The sequence below is a fragment of the Sus scrofa genome, chromosome 4 (assembly GCF_000003025.6).
Source record: "Sus scrofa isolate TJ Tabasco breed Duroc chromosome 4, Sscrofa11.1, whole genome shotgun sequence".
In the NCBI taxonomy this organism is placed as follows: Eukaryota; Metazoa; Chordata; class Mammalia; order Artiodactyla; family Suidae; genus Sus; species Sus scrofa.
This window is the reverse complement of record NC_010446.5, coordinates 126,926,551-126,948,959: the sequence shown is the minus strand read 5'-3', so window position 1 is coordinate 126,948,959 and position 22,409 is coordinate 126,926,551. Positions and strand designations below refer to the sequence as shown.

Sequence of the window (22,409 nt, the reverse complement as noted above, 5' to 3'; positions counted from 1 at the left end):
TCACCCCTGTCACCCCGGCGGCTTATCCAAGTTCTTCTCAACACACCTCGTCCTGCAAGAGGAAGTCACGTGTCTGCTGTTGTTATATTATATTAGCCTCTTTCTTACAAGTCGTTGCTCGGACCGCACCTTTCTCCCTTTTCCTCCCTTCTCAAAAATGCCCTACCTTTTCCTTCCCTCTGAAAACGCCACATCTCCAAGTTTAATTCTCGATCCTTCGTCCTTACCCTGGCCACTAGTGACCGCATCTGTTTCGGGGCTACCTCCACACCCTTTCTCCAGCCACTCCAGCGTCTCACGTCCCACTGGCTGCAGGGCATTTCCACGTGTTCTGCCGTCTCGGGACACATCTTAATGTGGCTGAGAGCAAATCCCACCTGAGCCTAACTTTCATAAGGGCGCCGGCCTCCCAAACGGTCTCGCCACCAACCTCTCTTCCCCCAGCGCTCACTTCTCTCTTCCATTGCTGGGCTAGTTTCCCAAGGCGGAGATCTGCTCTTACTGCTCCTCTGTTCTAACCCTCGCTGTCTTCTTCGCCTTCTTTTTTTCCTCTCTCTTTTTTTTTTTTTTTGCTTTTAAGGGCCACACCCGCAGCATATGGAAGTTCTGAGTCTAGGGTCAAATCAGAACTGTAGCCACCAGCCTACACCACAGTCACAGCAACGTGGGATTCAGGCTGCCTCTGCGACCTACGCCACAGCTCAGGGCAACACCAGATCCTTCACCCACTGAGCAAGGCCAGGGATCGAATCTGCGTCCTCACGGATCTTAGTTGGGTTCTTAACCTGCTAAGCCACAATGGGAGCTCCCTCACTGTCGTCTTAATGCAGTCTTGGCCTTCCTGCCAAGATTTAAGATCTAGACCTGACCCAGATTGTCCACACAGGCTCCAAAATCCAAAGTGAATTCAAATCCTCTCCTCCGTTTACCTGATGTATATGCCTTCGGGAAACGTACACTGTCTGGCCTCTGTTTATAAAAGATAGCCACATTTGGGCCCTTCCGAAGAAGTACTAGAGTGTTATACATCCTGATACTAACAGCAATTCTGTCCTTACGAAGTTGTCAACTTTTCATATTTCTCAGCCGTCCTGATTCTAATTAAGGGAAAGACAACCTGTACTCACGAAATTCCACCTGCACCCTCAGCCGCAAGTCAGCTATTTTCAAGGTCTCTGTGATAGTCTCGGGTTTGCGAGCCTGCACGTACGATGAAACGACAATGTAGTGACATACACGGTCACCCAAGGGGCTGGCTAGCTGTCTCATGGAGCAGCGAGCTGGGGGGTGAGGAGAAGTGGGTGGAGGTGAGGAAGGAAGGCTCGAGTGCCCTTTTTTGGAAGCCCTTTTGTTGGAAGCCCTTTTTTGGACACATGGGGGAAGGGCTAGAGTCTAAACGCTGGCTGCCTCATAGCATCTGAATCCAAGCCAGAGTTTACATCTCATCTCTGCCACTGTCTGGATGTGTATCGGAGCAAGTCACTTAGCTCCTTGAGTCATGGTCTCCTCCTCATCAAATGGGTGGGTGGTGGAGGGAGGGGTGCCCTTCTTAAGGGCTGCTGGGATGACTAGTTGTGCCATGTGTAAAGCACTTAGCTCAGGGCTTGCTCTCAAGAAATGTGCTAGTGTCATGATGACTTTGGACTGAGCTCTAAATAATGTATAAAGCAGCCTAAAGTACTGCACATTTGCCTAAGGTCATGCCTATCAAACACCAAGAAGGGGCTAGGCCTTGTCTTACAGGCATTGCCCTTTACCTTCAAGGAGCTGGAGCATCCCTGGGGAGTCACAGCTAAGCAGGTACCACTGGACAGCATGACGAGGGGTGTAGCAGGTGTAAAAATGCAGGAAGTCCTCCCTTGATATCTCCGGGGACCAAAACATCTAGAAGCCCACGAATAAGAAAAGAGTTTATTTGGGGTCTTCTAAACTGCATTTTGGAAGACACAGCTTCAGGTAAAGCCAAAAGAGTGTCCAGGGAAGAGAAAGAGTCAGGGGCTTATAAAGGCAAAAGCCACGAGGCTATACTCTGACCTAAGAAAAGAAATATTTGTCCTTAGGGGACAGGCTCTCACCAGGTGTTTTAGAGTAAGGGTCTGTGACCATCTTGAGTTTGTGGCAGTTTTTCTGGATGCCTGTGCGAGGACGATGATGTGATCAAAAGGTCAAACTCTGTCTGGGCCACGTGTGTGCCAGTCGTGCTTCCTCAGTGGCCTCCCAGCCCCACTTAGAGAGTTCTGTTAGCAATAGCAGTGCCATGTTGATTTTCTTCTCACAGCTCCAGGACCCCTTTGGAGATACCAGAATCCGTAGACCCTCAAGTCCCAAATAGAAAATAGCATAGAACAGTCAGCCCTCTGCATCCGCAGGACCAGGTGCCCTACTCTGGAAACAGGTGCTTTCTCTTCCAACCAGCATTTTCTGTGCACATGCCAGGTGCCGACACTGTTCTGAGCGCTGAAGGATCCAAAATGAATATGATCCTTGGTTGAAATAGTTTATAGTCTAGAAGGAAATGACAGCCACCAATCACACTACCCGTGAGCGCAGGAAGGGCGCGGTCACAGGCACCTGATGAGAGGAGGGGCTTCAGGAGATGAACCTGAGCTGAGTCCTGATGCAGGTGATGCCCTGGCAGAATTGAGAGCCCCGTGGGGAAGGGCCATGTAAGCAGCACGGAGGCCTGCGGGGCCCGTGATGTGACTGGAGGATGAAGGCAGGGACGAATCAAGAGCCATCCAAAAGGACAGGAGGTCAGGACAGAGCATCAGCTTGCAGGTGCCCTGGAGGTTCTGTCCCCAACTCCAAAGGGCTCTTTGGTTTTATCCTTCAGGTGGTGAGACACAGGAAGGGATTTAAGCCTATCCTCAGTTACATTCCAAGCCTGGATCATCTCACAGAGGCGGTCTGAGATCTTCAAATCCTTGTAAAAAGGGAAAAAAACCACCATCTGGTCTTGAAGAAAACCAAAGGCTGCAAAGAGACGCCAAGCGTGGGCAGACTAACAATGCCCAGAGCGAACTTGGCCGGGGGCAATGAGACTCATAAACACTAATGTGTTGCTTTAACTTGTCCTTGGCATCAGGAGACCTCAGGGAAACCGCCCAGCCGGCTCATTCTCCTTTGTCCCTGCCTCTTCCTCTTCTTTCTCACCCTGGCCTCTTCCTTTGCTCTGCTACCATTTTTTTAATAGACCAGCCGATGGTGGGAAATGTGCTCTGTTTAGAGCCTGGAAAGTCAGGAAGGAAACCACTGGATTAAACTGAACTCTGAGTGTCATGCTCACGGCAACCCGCCCCGCTCCGCCCCGGCCGCTCCGAGTTTAGGGGGGCTCATGCGGAGCCCGTGTCGGTTTCAGGGCACAGCAGGACGTCCACGTCGCGCCTGCCCACCCTCCCCGAAGCCGGCTCGGGCCCAGCCCCGGCCGCGGCCTGAGTCACATGCGCTGGATGGTCCAGACCCGGGAGGCGGAGGAGGATGTGGTGCCACGCAGCCAAGTGTCCCCGTCTGACCTCTTGCTCTTTTTCTGTCCCCAGGGATAGGTGGAGCTTTCCTGCCCACAGAACTGAACTTCCGTTTCCCTTCCTTCCCAAGGCTGCCCTCCTGCCCAGCCCCGGGGAGAACGCGACGGAGTGTCTCGGGCCTCAGTCTACAGCATCCTTTTTTCTCAAAACCTAGGGCTTTGACGGGCCACCGGGACACTGCAGGTTGAAAGGCTAGCGGCGTCCCCTCCTCTGCTGGCACCTTGTGTATTTGTGTATTGGCGCATCCCGCCTCCCTCCGGGTGAGGCTCAGGCCCTGGCAGGACCCTGTGAGCCTGCCCCGCTGGGAGCATCTCTGCAACCCAAGCTCACCCTGGCCAGACCTGGGAGCCCCTGCTGCTCTTCCAACCGCTTGCAGACCCAGAGGAAGCCCCGCCCCTCCGGCGTGACTCCGCCCCCACAGCGACACCGTCCAGAGGGACCAGGGGACACAACCTGGAGATGAGGGGAGGTCATGGCTGCGGAGCTCCCTGGAAGCACAGAGGGAAAGGAGACCCAAGCGCCTGCTCTGGGTCGTCCCCGGGCTCCGCTGTTCCGCAGGTCCTGCCAGGCTGTCCCTGTCACCAAGAACCCCGCGGTGTTTTTCCCGAAGCCGTGACTCTCTGAACAAGTGACATGCTTTCCTTTCCCTTCCTTTTCATAGCACCTTCCAGAAGCACTAGCAGGTAAGCGCTGCCCACGACAGTTTGACCAACAGTGTCCCGCTGGCCTCAGAGTAACACTGACCCATTCATTTGGTTGGTTATTCCCCGCTGGCCTGGGCAGGTTTATAATGACCTCTCTGTCTAAAGCCCCCAAAGAAAACCATTCCTCAATCCTACCTCGGAGGAGAGCACCTTCAGATCTGCAGATCCCCGCGAAACGTTTCATCAGAAGGCGAGCCATCGCCGCACGACCACCGAGAGGAAAGAAGTTCCCACTGGGACTCGGCAGGTTAGGAATGCAGGGTAGTCTCTGCGAGGACACAGGTTCGATCCCTGGCCTCGCCCAGTGGGTTAAGGATGGGGCATAGGTCACAGACGCATTGCTGTGGCTGTGGTGTAGGCCGGCAGCTGTGGCTCCGATTGGACCCCTAGCCTGGGAACCTCCACATGCTGAAGAAAGAAAGAAAAGAAAGAAAGGAAGGAAGGAAGGAAGGGGAGGAAAGGAAGGAAGGAAAGAAAGAAAAAAATTCTAGTAGCCACCCGTGGCTAGTGGCTACTGTACTTTTTACTCCACTTTATGTTGGGAGGTTTGATTGACGTATAAAATGCTGTTTATAATTGAGGTAACAACTTGGTACCTTTGGAGATAAGTATACAGCTGTGAAGTCATCACCAATCTGTGCTACAAACGTATCCTTCACCTCCAAGCTTCCTCCTGTCCTCTGCATTTCTTTTTGTGTGTGATGAAAATGCTTAAGGTGAGAGTTAGTGAGTATTGAACAACCCAGCTCCAGAAGGAATCTGCTAGGAGGTCGTATATGTTTTTTCCTAGTAGGTTTCATTTTCACTGCGAAGGTGCAAAGGAGTCACTGCAAAATTTCAAAACAGGGTAATTACAGGAGTAGACTTAGGAGAAACATTACTCATAAATTTGGAAGGAAAGTAATTTGGCCAGTTTTGAACATGCAGTCACGTTCCATGGTCTTCTTAGAGAAGGTGACCAAAAGAAGCCTGTAAAACAAACATTGTGCGGAAACTACCGAACAATTAGCTCACTTACAAACAAAGAAATAAAATAGCCATCCCAGCAGGGAAGTAAGTAGATGGAGGCATTAATGAACAGTTCCTTGGGGCTTGCATACAAATGGCCAATTAAATGAGTAAAACCGTGTTCCACCCCCCTAGTATTCAGACAAGTTTCCATGGAAATGAGATTCCCCCTTTCCAACAACTAAATTGGTGAAATTTTATATTATATTTATATTATTATTATATTTATATTATTGAGGATGTAAATAAACAGTAGGTCTCGCAATCATCTTCAGGATTATAAATTGGTACATTCTTTTTAGAGGCCCATTTGGCAGTATTTGAGCAAAAGACTTGAAAATGTGACAAGAAGATGTTTAAGCCCTGTCAGCCAGCTAGTCCATTTCCGGGAATTTGCCATAAGGAAGTAATTGGGGGTTCTTGCAAAGATGTATGTATAAGACTGTCTATGTCTGTATTATACACAGCAGTGAAAAAAATGACAACATCCTACCTGTGATTCCCAACAGATTTATTAACTAAATCATGCATGATCCAGCCATACATCTGAACACTACATAGCCATGAAATGCCACCTTGGGTGTGAATACTTACCTGAAGGGGGAAATGGGTGTGATATATTTTTAGTGTCGAAAAATAAAACAGGAGATTTCACAACGTAAGATTTAAGTTGAATATAAAAAAAAAAATTGTATAAATGGAGAAAATACTCGAGTGATATTTACCAAAATGTGGATGTCCTTTATCACACATTAGTGTGATTATGGGTGATCTTTGTTTTTTTCTTTATGTGTCTCTGTATTTTACAATTTTCTATGGTGAAAATCTATGGCATTTAAAATAGAAGAGCATTTTTCTAGAGTTCCCGTCGTGGCGCAGTGGTTAACGAATCCGACTAGGAACCATGAGGTTGCGGGTTCGGTCCTTGTGCTTGCTCAGTGGGTTAACGATCCAGCGTTGCCGTGAGCTGTGGTGTAGGTTGCAGACACGGCTTGGATCCCACGTTGCTGTGGCTCTGGCGTAGGCTGGTGGCTACAGCTCCGATTCGACCCCTAGCCTGGGAACCTCCATGTGCCGTGGGAGCGGCCCAAGAAATGGCAAAAAAGACAAAAAAAATAAAAAATAAATAAATAAAATAGAAGAGCATTTTCTTTTAAGTTGAAGTCATTAATTATGCAGGCAGAGTTCAGTCGTTACGGAAGTAACTGAAAAGTATGTAATTGCCCCACTTCTGCGATGCTGGACAAAATAATGAAAGTGGTGACAGGCATGTGTTAGTGTAGACTTGTGGCGAGTGGAGGTTTTAAAGCGGCTAAGTGACTTTGGAGTCCTTTCCAGAAACTCTTCCCTGCTGTTGGTAGCAGCAGAAGTGCTTAAATTAATCAAGATAAAATGTTTTCAACCAGAGATAATTAGGAACATGAAGTTGATCTTGCAGCCAAATATGCAGATGGTTTATAAAGAGAAGAGAGTTTCTCCTTGTTAGGTCCTTCTAATATTTTAACCCAGATGTATCTGGAAAGGAAGAGAAGACAGTGGCAAGGAAATTTTAACCAGAGACTTCGGCTAGTCAGAAATTACCCTGTCTTTAATTTTTAAGCATAAAATGGAAAATCACCAAAAAGTGCCTCTAAATTGAGAGTTGCTTATAACCGACTTTCAGGATATTCCTCAAGGCTTTACCAGTGCAAACTAGTCTACAGACTTTCTACATCAATATTTGTCATTGTATCCAATGAAAATAATGTCTAATGGTGAATTTGAAATTCCAGAAGGATTTTCATTATCAACTAAAACAGATTAAATTATGTTCTATATATTCTACTTACTACTCAGAAGAAAGGGAGGAAAGGAGGGAAGGGAGGAAAGAAGGGAGGGAGGAAGAAAGGAAGGGAAGGAGTGAGGGAAGGAGGGAGGGAGGGTAACTGCATAGATTAGGAAGATTGGATCTCATCCAAAGACTCGCATGCTCTTGGTTTGGTTAGATACTTAGAGGGAAAAGAAGGAAAAATTACCTTCTGTTTCTTTTCTGGCTGCCCCACAGCATTCGGAGTTCCCGGGCTTAACCGACACGGCTGGGCAGGCATCAAATCTGCATCCCAGAGCTCCAGAGAGGCCACCAATCCTGTTGCACCACAGTAGGAACTCCACTAGCCTTCAATTTCTAAAGTGACCTGGGTGAGTGATGGGGTTTAGGCTTGGAAGTGGAACTAGAGGTTAGTAGATGGACAGTGGCAACTGTGGGTCTCAGCACCTTATTCAGGTGAGTTACTATTAAGTGACCAAGCCTGGGCAGGGCAGGACTGGGTTCTAGGTGCATCTCAGTATATTAGAGAAAACAAGGACAGTGTAATTTTTAAGTACCTTTTAAATAATTTCAGTGATCTTAACCATAGATGCTGTGGCAAAGATAGTGTAAAACAAATGAGCAATTTTACCCACGGGGGGGGGGGGGGGGGGAGGAGGGTTCTTCCAGAAACTGCTAGATCCCTAGCTCATGTGAATGCCTGGAACCCCGTTCCCTGTCCCCCCAGTTGATATGGACTCACACACACTTGTGCATGTGCACACACACACGTGCACACATGCACACACATGTCAAGAGCCAAAAGCTCTGGCTGTAGGACTGGCACTCACCTTGCTGTGTCCAGGTTTGGGATCTGGGGTCTCTGACTCCCTGCTTGGAACTGCATGAGCCCTGATCCTTGGCGCCTGCCTGATGGAGACAAGGCTGATCTGAGACTCCTGTCCTGTATGTTGCAGGGTTTTCACCCCAGCTAGGTTTGCTCCTTGCAACGTGACTTCTGTTTGCAGAACTTTCCTGCCCAGCAGACTCTTAATTCCATGTTCTACTGGCACTGCACCCAGGTGTCGAGTGTGTCTTGGTGAGGCATCTCGCTCCAGGTGGGGCACCCACAGTGAGTGCCACCAGTACCCTCAACAGAGGCAGGCTGTGCCTTTCATTCATGCTTCACCGGGTGGTGAGGAGGCTGGCAGGTACTGGGTGACAGTACTTAATACCAATTACCTATTCCAATGGTTTCCTCCTTCCCCCTTTTCCTAACTTACCCGTGGCTATAAATATACCATATATAGATACCTTGGAGGATTCAGTGAGTAATACTTACATAAGCTCCACGAAAGCCAGAACTAGTATCTCCCAAGGCCCGATGCTTGGCACATGGGCAGTGTTCAAAAAATACTTGTTGGGTGAGTGAATGTGAGTAATGCAGTGATCCCTCCCGCTTTATGCTGTTCCCTCCACGCTGACGGATCACGTAGCACAGTTTCCCAATCCGGCCCCCATCCCTCTCTGCCTTGGCCTGCGGAAAGGACGAGCGTTTCCTCTTGGAGAGTTTCGTACCCAGCATCAGGGCGCTTCCCCTCAAGTCAGTCCCCGTAAGCAGGCCTGCTGCTGACGGGCCGCCCTGCTGGCTCCGTGTCCCGTAGGGAACACAGGCTGCGGTTCCGTTCGGCCTCTTGGCCCGATGGCCGCACGGCATCTCCGGCGGAGCGAGGGCGCGGTGCCGGGTGTGTCCTGCGCATGCTCGCTCCAGCCCCAAGTTCCTTTCTGAAGGTGAACATCCCCGACCTCAGGGCCAGTGTATCCGCGAGGCCCATGAAGCCTCTTAAAGACCCACAAAAAGGTTTTAATTTTCTTTTGAAATCAGAAGAAAAGGGAGATAATAACACCTGTATACGAATGATTCCAATCTGGATTATGTTCATCTTTATACCAACACAGTCGTTAGATACTTTCTTTTTTTCTTTTTTGGCTGCCTCCCCCCGCCCCCCGCCCCCAGGCACACACAGTTCCGGAGCCAGGGATCAGATCTGAGCCACTGTCTCAACCCAAAGGGCAGTTTTGGCAACACTGCTGGATCCTTAACCCATGGTGCCCAGCTAGGGCTCAAACCTGCATCCCAGAGATGCCACCCATCCCGTTGCGCCACCGTGGGAACCTTTTCTGCCATAAAATAAAATTCTTATTTTATTTTTTTAAATGGAGGAAGGGGCCTGTGAAAGTCACAGCGGGGCCCTGAGCGTCCTGAGCAGAACCGCAGAGCTCGGCGAGCCCTCGCTGCCCGGGCCGGCTGCTCCCTCAGACACCTTTGCTCTGCGGGCAGGAAGCCGCCTTCCAGGGAGGCACAGGGCCTCCCGGCCTCCCAGCCTCTCACTAAGGCAAACGCTGGTGCAGGACACGCTGGCCCTCCCTCCTGGACCCAAACAGGAAGAGCACACGACCCCACTCTTCTCCAGGTGGACAAACCTCATGTGACCTCGGCCCCTGACTCTCAGCTCATCCATGACTTCATCCCCTTTCCCCTCAAAAGTCAAGCTGCAGCCCGACCTTCCCTCAGACTGGCAGAAAGATCAGGCATGACGTCACCGCCCCCACCCTCATCTCCCACCCCCAGGGCCGGTGACACATTTTCACCCCAGGGCTTCTCCAGTGTGGCTCTGCCCCAGGGTGTGGGTGTCTGGCTGGCCGCTGCTGCTCTTCCTCTCAGCCCGGAGCCAGAGGGAGGCCCGGGAACTGTGACTCAGCAGGTGGCGGCAGCACTTGTTCAGGGCTCTGCGTTGAATAAGGAGTTTGCAGGCAAGTCGGGAGGACAAGTGAGCCAACTCACAAAGAGAAGCTGAAAAGCAAAAGGGGAAATCCAGGGCTGACAAATTCCTAGAAAAAAAAAAAAAATGCAGGAGGCTGGGAGGCGTAGGTTGCTTAAATTAACAGGGCTAATAGGCAGGGCTGGCCCCAGACCTGCAGCAGCTCAGCGCCCAGCAGGCACTCAGTGACCTGGCCATCTGTCCGTCTGTGATTCCAGCACATCCTCTTGCAGGCTCTGGGTCCACCTTGCAGGAGGGAGCAGCACGCCCCAGGCAGGTGGGACAGCCTCGGGGCAGTGACACAGGATCCAGTGAGCGAGAGTGTGTGAATCCGCAGCCCCAGTTTAATCCTTGAGAAAGGAAAGGACCGGGAAGAAGTTATCCTTGAAGTAAAAAGACTAACCCGAGTCAGCGGCGGGGAGGCTGCGCGTGGGCGGAGGCTGGGGCTGTGGGAACTCCTACTTTCTGCTCAGCTTTGCTGCAAAACCTAAAGCTGCTCTAAGAAAGCCTGAGACGTTTTTTTAAAAGTCTGTTCTGTGGTCCTAGAGTCCTGCCGGCATCATGCTGAGGTCTGTTCTAGCTCTAGAGGGAGACCAGATTAGCAAGCTAAGCATCACAATTGCAGGAGCCACAGGCAATGGAACTCCTGAGCTGAGTTCAATGGCTTTGCATATTCTACAGCTAGGAAGAAAGTTACAGCAAATGCTTCTGGGCCAGATAGGCTCTGGTGTAAGAATAACTAAGAGATCTTTTTTTTTTTTTTTTTCTTTTCTTTCTAGGGCCGCACCCTTGGCATATGGAGACTCCAGGCTAGGGGTCGAATTGGAGCTACCGCCTCTGGCTTACACCACAGCCACAGCAGCTTGGGATCTGAGCCATGTCTGTGACCTACGCCACAGCTCGCGGCAGCGCCAGATCCTTAACCCACTGAGCAAGGCAGGGATCAAACCCACAACCTCATGGTTCCAGTTGGATTCGTTTCTGCTGCACCACGACGGGAACTCTCTCTCTTTTTAGTAGATCTGTGCCTAAGGAAAAGTTTTTACAGTCTAAGCCTCAGTCTCCTCATCTGTGGAATGAATGCGGGTAACAGTATTAGCTCCTCCCAACTGCTCTGTTGCAGCCCTGCCGTCTCAGCACTTAAACCACACCGAACTAGGAAGAATGAACAAGTAACTTAAAGGGCTGTTTGGAGAGGGGCGATGTGGTGTCACGGAAAAGCCACAGGACATGGAAGCAACTGACCTGCAGTGATGGCTTGATAAGTGTCATTGTGGTGACCCCGAACGGCATTTGCCAGAGTTCCCTTCGCTGCACAAAAGTGGCCAAGGGAGATCTTCCTGCGTGAGATTTGAAGGGAGGAGTGAAGAAATAGCCATTGTGCACCTCACACGTGCTAGGGCTAATCTCCTGACAGACCTCATTGGCTCCAAACAGGTGTCTTTCGTTGCTGCTCGGCCTCTCCCACGCATCCAGTGTGAGAGCCCTGCAGCTGCCCACCCACCGCCCGAGCCCATTCCAAACATTCTAGCTAAAATCGCTTGCATTCTTAGCTGACAGCTAAATAAACGAACCCCATTCCTGTCGGTGACCTCCCTCCCATCCCAGGTAAAATACCAGCAGTTTCTCAGGGGCTTTGAGAGACGGGGCTCACACCAAGGATGGGAGCAGGGCTGGGAGGCACCAGACCAGGCTGGGAGGGGAGGTGTGTTTGCGGTGGGGAGGGGTGTTCCCCTCCAAACCACACCGGAACTGGGGTTTTACACTCCATGTGGATTCGCAAGCAAGGTGACTATTTATGAGAGACAATAAATGCTTCCCAGAAGGCCCCACTGTTTAAATTCTTTTCCAGTTTAGGGACTTGTGGGAATGGGGAGCAATTCGGACAAGGAAGCCTCTCCCCACTTCCTGCCCTTCTACCCTCTGCTCCATCTGCGCCCTCCTCCCCCTTCTTCCCACCCCTCCCCCTTTCATCCTGCCGTGTTCTCCATCTATCTTGCCAAAACAAAACAAAACAAAACAAAAAAATGAACAAAGGAGTATGAGCTACCCTAGGACAGCCTGACACAGAAAAGATGTCTTTTCAAAATCTCAGAATGTCAGGATGAACTCATTAAGGAAGAAGAGAACGATGGGCCATGTCAGCTGTTCCACAGTCAGTCTCTGTGGAAAAAACGCTGAACACTTGACTCATCCACTGATGATTTGGGACAGTGAACCAGAGGAGGAAGAAGAGAGAAAGAAGAAAGGAATAAACAAGTGGTTTCTTTTCGTCCGTAGGTTTCTGATTCAGGTGCCAAAGCTCATGAATCTTGGGATGGAGTCAGCTGCAGTCGCGGGTGAGGCTCTGAATGAAGAGAAAAAGCAGACTTGGCCTCATCACATTCCTGCTCTAATGGATGCTGAGAAGTGGACGCTGCACAGCCTCCCCCGAGTTTCCTGGTACTGCCGCTATCATTGCAAAATCCTGGCTTCTTCAAAGGATCATCTCTTGCCGCTGCCAGAGAAAGCGAATCCAAGGTCACTTACTTCCACCTAAAGAGAATAGTTTGTCAGCTGCCAAAATTCATTTTTCTAATGTGCTCTTACCCAATGCCTTGAGCCTGGCGAGCTGGGCGGAGTCCAGCCCGGCTAATTCCATCTTCCCAACCAGATTCCCCTGAGGAGTTTGAAATGGACACGATCGGATCCTTCCCCTCCTCCGCGCGCCTCTTTATCAATCAAACTAATGCTTTTTCATTTCCAAAGCATGATGGGAATATGGGCCGGAACGTCTAAAACAGGATTCTTCTGAAGACTTGCGTGAGGAGAGCTTCCCTTGTATGAATTCGGTCAAGTTCTTGGGAATCAAGTCTGGCTTCATTTATGCAACAGTCACTGAAGTCCATGCCGGGGGCTGCTCTCAACATGGCAGGTGCAGCAGGGCACAGGAAGGGGTTTCTCCCCTCAGGAAGGAAATGTCAGAATAGGTATTTGAGATGAGGTTGGAGTGAGAGACAAGAATCAAACCATTTAAACATGCTCTGGAGTTTGGATAGTATCATAGGGACAGTTGGTGGAGCGATGTGATCAGATGTGGGGGTTTAATGAGATCTCACCGTGATCAGATGTGGGGTTTAATAAGATCGCACCGTGAGGGAGAGGAGCTATTACACAGGACACCTGTGGGCCAGGGTCCTCGTCTCTCTTTTCCACTGGAATTGAAGTCTTTGGGGATCAACACAACAGGAGCCATAGTCTCCTCTCTCCGGCCTTCAGATAGCATTGAACCTGGGTTAGCTCAAAGGATCAAGGAGGCTAAGCCATGGTTTGGCCGCGTGGGCCGTCAGCATCGACTCTTCCGTGACAAATGTTGCTTCTCTCTTTCTCTCCATGTCTGGCTCCACTTCCCAGGCTGCCTGTGGCCCTGGGGACACCAGACAAAAGAAGGTAAGTGCAGAAGCATCAGCGCCTCGGCGCTGTTCCAAGAGCTGGCCTTGCTCTGCTGAAGCAGGTTCAGGGACAAAGTCAAGGAGAAGAAGCCCCTAACCGTCTGTGCGGGTGGTGGAACGTGACGTTCTTGGAAGACCACTACCATCGAAAAGAATCATTTAAACCTCTGTTGACTGCCCACCCTGTGAACAATGATAAATCTAAATGAGAAAGTCATAGAATTGGGGGCCATTAAAGGGGGCATTAGTCGTGGACTCCAACCTCCCACCCACTGTAGAGCCTTCGGCAGCAGCCCCGAGGGGGCGTCCTGCAGGGTTCCACATCCCTCCTCTGTCAGATGGGGGCCCGAGGCGTGGCAATGTCCCTCCTCATTGTTCTTCTGGCCGGGGAGGGTCATTGATGGGGGTACCTACGGCCCGGAGTCACGGTCTGAAGGGCCAAAGGGCAGGTGAGAAAGTCACACTGTGAAGAGGGGCCGTGGTCACAATCTGAAAACACCAAATAAAACTGCTCACGGGAGCAAGAGGAAGAAGGACGCAGAGCCACACAGGAGATACGCGGGATGCGATGGAGGTGGGAGAAAGAGGAGGTGGGCTGGGGTGAGCTGGTCCGGAGAAATTCCCACGTGTGTTTGGGGCAGTTCTCATGATGGAATTTTCCCTTTGTTTTTTTTTTTTTTAGAGCCACACCCTCGGCATATGGAGGTTCCCAGGCTAGGGATCAAATCAGAGCTGCAGCTACTGGCTGAGGCCACAGCCACAGCAATGCCAGATCCAAACTCTGCCTGCGATCTACACCACAGCTCGTGGCAACACCGGATCACCAACCCCCTGAGGGAAGCCAGGGCTCGAACCCACATCCTCATGGATACAGTCAGGCTCGTTTCTGCTGCGCCACACAACAGGAACTCCCTCTCATGATGGAATGCTCAATACGATGCTCACACAAATATTTGTGATTGTGTCAAGTACTTTCAGAAGGACTGGCAGGACATCTGCGTCCTACTTCTGCTAATGGTCACTGCCTCACTTGGAAGCCCATTTCGTCAGTGGGAAGGGCTACTCATCAGAACAGTCTCTGTATCCGCTGCCTTCTGGCCATAGGTCTGTTCTCGCAGGACCCGCGAGCGCACCTAGTCCGTTTCTTCATGATAGTCCTTCACATAACAGCAGCCCCCGCGACCCCTTCCAACTTCCTGCCCCAGATTCTTTCAGCTGTTCTAGGAGGACACCATTCCAGAAAGTGCCAAACTGCCAAGTTGAAGAGGACTTCGGAAACTCCGATCCGGCTCTCCTCCTTGACCCAGGAAGAAGGCGAGGCTCAGAGAAGTGAAATGCAGCTGGTGGGGAGTGGGTTTTTCCCAGTATCATCCGACGTGGTAGAACTTGACCCCAGATCTCCCAAGTCCACGTTCAGTGCTTTCCCCGTATTTTTGACATCCCATTTGCCTTCCTCTAACCTCGTTCCAGCTTCTTAGATGTCCTCTTCAAATGTAGCGCCTGAAGCTGAATGCCGCCTGCAGATGTGGTCCAGCAGCCAAGAGAATGAGGAATTGTGCGGCTCTTTATTCTAAATTCTGCCCCTCCGTTAATGCTGCTAGGATGACTTTAGAGTTCTTTGGCAGGTACTGATGATTCATCTTGAGCACATGGTTCATTAAAACCATTTGAATTTTCTTTTGAACTTGAAATGTGTCAAACCAGGTATTTTCTACCTTGTACTAGAATGGTTCTTTTTAAATTTAATCGAGGACTAGGATTTTATATTGAACCGTCCACAAGATCTTTGGGTTCGTTTGGGTGTACCCTTCTACTCGGTTGAGATATTTTTGCGTGTTAACTCTCCTCTCGGGCATGTACCTAACCACTCGTGTGTAACAAGATATAAACTCAGTCACATACTGTGGCAAAGACAATTCTCACCGAATGTGCCACATACTCCCCTGCTTTTCCCAGCCTCTTGTGTAATTGTTCCTAAGTCAACAGACTGTGAATGAAGCTGGTGTCACTTAAGAGCCAGTCATTTAAGGGCCAGTATGATTTGCTTTATTCTTTCATTCCCCTGATGCAGAGACCTTGCCAGCCACACGTTCCAGACGACATGACTGCAGGGGGAATTTACATGAATTCTGCCGAGGTCTCTATATCCAGCTACAGATTCAGTTTATCACCTAAAGACACTATAAAAGACAGAATTAAATGCCATTTTCAAATCCACACACCCTGAGTCCCAAGGACCACAGGAGTCCACTGCAGGTTGTTCAGCATGGGTGTGACAGAAACAGATTTGAACTTTAGCGGTGCATCTGATGGCGAGGGAACTGGAGGGAACTAAGACTGGAAGCAGGAAAACAGCTTTGAGGCCAGCTCGTTGTGGGCATCTAGAAAGGGTGTTATGATTTTAGGAGTCGCTACCAGCTGACTAAAAGCAAAGTTCTATCATAATCACTTCACTGCCCCCTTTTGCCCCTGCTGCTAGACCAGCGTATCAAGGAAACGCCCACGCCCAGAGCCCTGAGCCTGGCTCTAGGTCCATCCATGTTGCTGCAAATGGCATTATTTCATGCTTTTGGTGGCTGTCTAATAGTCCTTTGCTTATGTGTCCACATTTTCTTCATCCATTCTTCTGTGGATGGACATTTAGGTGGCTTCCCTGTCTTGGCCACGAAGCCTGCTCCCGCCCACTCCCCTTCGTCTGCCCGCTGGCCACTCGTACCTCTTTTGGTTTCCTTGGCTTTAAGAATCTCTCCGACGCTGGCCTTTTGTACAAGCTCCTTCTTCTCTTTCAAATACTTTCCTATCCTGCGACCTTTTCCAGGCTAAACCCTCAAACCTTAAATCTCAGTTTTTTTCAGGAAGGCCTCCCCTGATCCCCTAAACCAAGTTAGATCCCCTTTCAGCACGTTTGATTCCTCGCAATCTCTTCACACAAAAGCACATTCTCTCTTTTCGAGGCCAACAATTCCTTGAGGGCAAAACTCACGCCTGTGGTGCTTCTTCCCTGAGAACTTGGAACACAGTGAAGCAGGAGTTCAAACAACGTTCGCTGAATAGGATTCTCGCATCATTTGTTCTGAAAATGTGTTAGAACTAAGTGGGAAGCCAGGTGGATGGCAGATTCTAGACTCTCCCCTTTTCGTCTTCAGCCACTCTCCAGGTTCTGGATGTTCCCTCTCTCCTGGGGGGTCCTCAGAGATGACCCACAGTGATTCTTTTCGTTGTCTGGGGTCGTCATTGCTTTGGGACCCCAGTCTACAAACTGCAGGCCAGCCCAAAGCTGCCTGTTTCTAGAAATAAAGTCTCATTAGAACACAGCCCCACCGCTTCATTTCCAAATTATCAGTGGCTGTTTTCACACTACAGAAGCAGGTGATTGCAACCAAGGCCGTACAGCCCACAAAGCCTAAAATATCACCTTTACGGAGGAGAACATTGCCAACCCCTAGTTTAGGGCAGATTTTTGAACCCACTTAAGACGGCGCTATGATTTCTCTCCGTCAACTCATCTATATTTGGATACGTCTCCTCTTCACCCATCTTCGTCGTGCCTGTCTAATTGGAAATGTGTTCTTTCTATTAAAGCGCCAAATAGACGGCTGCCTACCGTCACCTGCTGACGTGTGTCTCCTGCCACGTGTCTCCTTCACATTTGCTGGGTTTTAGACCAAACATCATTCATTTAAACAAAAATTAATTTCTTGGGATAGAACACGATGGAAGGGAACATGAGAAAAAGAATGTGTATATACGTGTGACGGGGTCACTTTGCTGTACGGCAGAAATTGGCGCAACATTGTAAATCCACTACACTTTAACATAAATAAATAACAAAAATTCATGTTCTTCTCATTCTTTCAGTTACCCAGTTCACATGCTCTTTTCTTTCCCAGTTTTATGGAGATGTAAACTGACACGTAACATTGCCTAAGTTCACGGCGCACAACGTCACAAGTAGATCCACGTCTACGCAGTGAAATGATGACGAGAAGTTTAGTTACCCTCTGTCACCGCCTCCTCATCTGTCCTTGGGCTACACCTCCGTCACAACGTCTGCGTGACCACCCTTAGAATTTCTGGAAGAGGCCTTTCACTCTCCGCTTCCTTCTGCGGGTTCCACGTGTTCTTCATTCTGGGCTCCGTGGCCCATGACCCTTTAAGAAAAGAATTCACCAAAGAGCTCTCTTGGTCGACACAGTCACGCCTTTGCCCAGGATCTCCTCCACTTAGCAGAATTCTCCCTTTGACAGTGACTTGTCGCTCAGGCTTGGATGTCTTGGGTGTACCTGGGAGTTCTCCTCTATCTTTGTCAGAAATTTTCACATGTTATTTTAAGCGTTTCAAGAGCATGCCAGAAGGAGCCAAGCTCTCCTTCCTGAGCCCTTCTGGACTCAGATGAGTCCCTCTGCACGCCTCCTGTTCCCCAACCAGTTCCCATTTGGTCAGTTTGACCGGCTGAATTATTTCCCCACCAAAAAAGATGGGTTGAAGCCCTAACCCCTAGTCCCCCTAGAATGTCATCTTTTTTCAGAAGTAAGGTCTTTACAAAGGTAATCAAGCTAAGATGCGGGGATAATCCGTAATAATGGATTATACCCATTTATCACCAATGAAGAGGAGACATTCAGACCCAGAGACCCCCACTGGGGAAGAGGAAAGCAGAGCTGGGGTGAAGCATCCCAAGCCCAGTGACTCCGAAGATGGGGGGCAGAGCTCCAGGATGGAGCTCAGAGGCAGGCACGGGGTCTTCTCCAGGCCTCAGGAGGACCCAAGCTGGTCCATGCCTTGATCTTGGACTTGGAGCCGCCGGAACAGTAGACAACAAATGTCTATCGCGTTAAGTCCCCAGTTTGTGGGACCCTGTGACAGCAGCCTAGCCAATGAATACAGTCAGAATGGGTCCAAAGATGTGAGGGTTTGCAGCCGGTGCCCATGTGACTGCACCTCATTTCCCCGGTTGTGCTGACTCTGGCTCCTCCCGTCGGAGCCCACAGTCAGCCAGGGAAGACCCCTGGGCTTGAGACCTAACCTCTAGCCACATCCATCTCAGTGACTCCAAGGTAGAGCCTCGGACCTGACCGTCATGAAGCCTCTGAGGGGTGAGAAGCCTAACTCCCCGTGTCCTTTAGTCACTTTCCTGGGCTTTGCACAACACCTGAGAGCTGCTAACCTCAGACAGGATCCGGTGGCCCCAGGGACGCCTATGCTGCCTGGTGTCCCCAGGCGCCTTCCCTAAACAGATGGGGTGGGGTGGGGGCTGTGATGCCCTTGCCCCCTTGCCAGTCCTTCTCCTGAGAAGACCCTGACCCTGGATCCCAGTCCGGTGGCTCTGAGGACAGATCCCCCAAATGACTCCCCAAATTATCATCCTAGGTTCATAAGTGGGGGAACCGAGGTGCATAAAGGTCACAAACAATGTCCAGGATCACAAAGCCAAGTGGTGCCCCCGGGACTTGAACTCAGGCAGTCTGCCTCCAGGGGCTACACTTTACTCCCACGAAGAAACCATTTGCTCACGATGCCAGGTAGCTCTGAAAGAGGGCCCATCATCCCTCTGCCCACCTGCCTCCATCAGAGGGCCCCCAGCAAGCCCCTTCTCCAGAGAAGTCCTGGAGTGCCCTGCAGCCGAGGCAAACTCAGGGAGGGAGTGTTGGGGGGCAGGGGTCAAGGGGTCAGGGGTTCCCGGCCCTGATCCCATTCTACTAGGAGAGCCTTTCTCAGAAGAGAGGAAAGGGCAACAGGTTATTGTTGCTTCTTTAAGGACATATCCCTGTGTACAATGCCAAGAGGTGGGAGCAACCTCAACATCCACTGACGGGGGAGTAGATAGAGAAGATGTGGTATACACACACACAGTGGAATATTACTCAGCCATAAAAAAGAATGAAATAATGCCATTCACGGCAACACGGATGGACCTAGAAATTATTATACTAAGTCAGTCAGACAGAGAAAGACAAATACCCTATGATATCACTTACACGTGGAATCTAATAAAAATGATACAAAAGAACTTATTTAAAAAATAGAAACAAATTCACAGATTTCAAAACCACTCTTATGGTTACCATAGGTGACACCACGGTGGGGTGGTGGTGGGGGGGAGAAGAATGGGGAGCGTGGGAATAACACACACACACACACACACACACACACACACACACACGACTGTGTACAACGACAATTAACAAGACCCCGCCGTAGAGCGCGGGGCCCTCTGCTCAGCAGCTTGTCATAACCTACGTGGGGAAAAAAGAATGGAGAGATTTATGTGCATGGCTGATGCTCGTTGCTGTACACCAGAAACGAATACCACGCTCTGAGTCAACTATACTCCAATAAAATCCAATTTTTATTTTATTTATCTATTTTTTTTTGTCTTTTCACCTTTTCTAGGGCCACTCCCGCATGTGGAGGTTCCCAGGATAGGGGTCTAATCGGAAGTGTAGCCGCCAGCCTACACCACAGCCACAGCAACTCGGGATCTGAGCCAGGTCTGCAACCTACACCACAGCTCACGGCAACGCCGGATCCTTAACCCACTGAGCAAAGCCAGGGATCGAACCCGCCACCTCATGGTTCCTAGTCGGATTCGTTAACCACTGCACCATGACGGGAACTCTGATAAAATCCAATTGTTAAAGATGAAAAATTAAAAGGTAAACATATCCCTGTCCAGCAAAGCTGCCCGAGATGCGCCTTAGGGGAAAGTCTGGGTGACTGGGCTCCAACAGACCGGCAGCCCGCCTGTCGCTCCCTCGGGCTGACCGCCCATCCTCACCTGCCCCCTCATCTCCCCGGCTTCTCTGCTTGACTCAGTCACCCTCACAAGCCACAGTTTTTGGGACTTTATCAGGCAGCCTTTATAAGCTGGCATAGCTCAGGGCTTAGGGACAGGACACCTTGGCACAGCCCCACGGCCCTTCCCCCACCTCTAATCTTTCAAGATGGTCCTGATAGGCCACCTGCAAGGAAATTAATTCCTGGCTGGGATTAAAGAACAGAACGCATCTAGACATCTAGATGTGACACTGACAACAGAAAGGTTTGACTTTCAGCATGAGACGGGCAGGAAAGACTCCTCTCCATTTCTGGGCATTTGAACTTGCTGGTGATGGAAGTCTTGCCCAGCTCTGGACAAACTCACCCTTGAACTGCCAGGTTATGCCTTCGGATTTAAGGGATGGTTCATCAGCACAACACGGCAGCTAATATGGACAAGGGATGATGAAAAGGAAAGGCAGGCATCTCCTCCCAAAGGGAAAGAAGAGATAGGCATCTGAGAAGCACAGCCTGGCACTGATTGGAAGTAAATTACCAGCTGACTGGACGGCTGTAAATACAGGGAAGGAAGCCTCAACAGGCAGCTGGATTTTCTAAGGAAGAAGGAAATTAGAGTGGGCACAGGCGGGGCTTGGCTCCGAGGGATGGGGCCCCCACCCCGCCCCCAGAGGCTGCAGGACCGCAGGAGCAGGATGGGCGTTATCAAAGGTGCTCTGTGGACGGAGCCTACTTGCCGGGGTAGCACCCCAGCTCCCACCCTCCGAGCCCCGCCTCCCTAGTGAGTCTGAAGGGGTTAAACGGCCAAACCCATAGCTGGCAGCTGCTAAAAGGGTGCTTGTTATTGCAACACAGGAAGCATCGGGGATTTCAGTTCAGAGGGAAAACCTGCTTTTGTTTATCCTCAATCTGTAAGCTTCTGGCTCCCTACCAAAAAGCCAAGGACTTAAAAACCACTCTCATCCCCACCGCCTACGGGGCAGAGTCCAGGCAGACCTCAGCGGGCCATGCCACCCCTCAAACAGCAGCTGGGCTGGCATCTGCAGAGAGAACTGAAAGCAGCAGCCTTGGTGAACTGAGAACTTGCTGCAATTCGCAGAAGGAGCTTGGAGCATGGAAGGACAGAGCGGTGTCACCAGAGAGCTCACGGCTCCTCTGCAGCGACCAGCAGAGACCCCTCTTCCTCCGGCAAGGAAGGAGAGAGGGTGTGGGCGCCCAGGGGGAGGTGGCTGATTAGGGCAGACATGGTGTGGGGGCAGGGCGACCGTGGTGGCTGCTTTGGTGATGGAAGTCACTTTAGCGAAGAACAGGAGCGAGGATGCTCTAGTTTCCACGGCCCTGAGCCCCGGCCCAGAAGCTTCTGTAATCCAAGCAAGGCAGCGGCGGGCCCTCGTAGCCCAAGAAGGACACTAGAGGACCCGTCGCTACGTGGTCAGCTCGGCAGCACTCACCCTTGTCTCCTTTGGGCTCCAGCCCTCAGCCCTTGGACATGCCTGTCACCCTGAGCGGGTTCTTGGGGGACAGTGGACCCCAAGACCACATCAGCTACAGACTGCATGCGGAAGGAACCCTCCCGGTGCGACGTGGCAGAGGACAAATGAGGGGATGGCCAAACATCCTCGAATACAGATAATGCAGGAAGGAGTTGGGAAAGAAGGCTTCTTTGAGCTCGGGTCAAGTCACTTCTTTAGCCAGATCTGACCAAGGCCATCGTCCATTCCCTAATGGCTGAAGTCACAAGGTCCCTGATGAGCTTGAAGCTTATTGTGTTGGGGCCACACTTAAATGTTAACCATTATTGTTAACTGCTTAGTTAACTGGATACAATCTGCAGCCCATACACGGGGTTATTCTCCACCAACCTTTGGCTGCCGCCATAAAATTCAGAGTCGAAGCTCCCCTGGAAGCATCAGGAGCGGACAAAAGCAGTCAAAATCCCCACGTTCTGGGGCAAAAGCTTTGGATAAGCAGGCCTTCTTATCCAATGCTTCTCTAGCAACGTTTGCAGCGGCCTGAGGTGCTGGCCATCGCAGAGCCCGCGTAACTCATTTCACGAAAGGCACACACGTACCTGAGCCTGGCCAAGGAAGAGAGAGGTCAGAGATTTCTTGAACTCATCTGGAGCCAATTACGGATAAGGACAGAGAGGGAAACGGGCTCCCTGCATCTGGTGTTAAGGTGAAATGAAGGTTGACGTGTCAACTGGCTCGGTCACTGGCTGGACATAGGACAACGGCTCGGAGAACTAGAGTCGGGACTTGGGGGTGGGTGACACCGAAGGAAAGGGTGTAAGGACAGGAGGGTGCCAGGCTGAGATAGGAAGAGAACTGGAGCCGAGATGAGAGCAGGGAGGGCAC

The 22,409-nt window shown here is 50.6% G+C and overlaps 1 long non-coding RNA gene across 1 annotated transcript; it reads left to right on the top strand.

Annotated features, from left to right (window-relative positions):
• On the top strand, positions 767–17,096 carry LOC110260389. Its single transcript, XR_002343637.1, has 3 exons — positions 767–4,475; positions 7,281–7,414; positions 10,968–17,096. It is a non-coding gene; the product is annotated as an uncharacterized LOC110260389 (long non-coding RNA).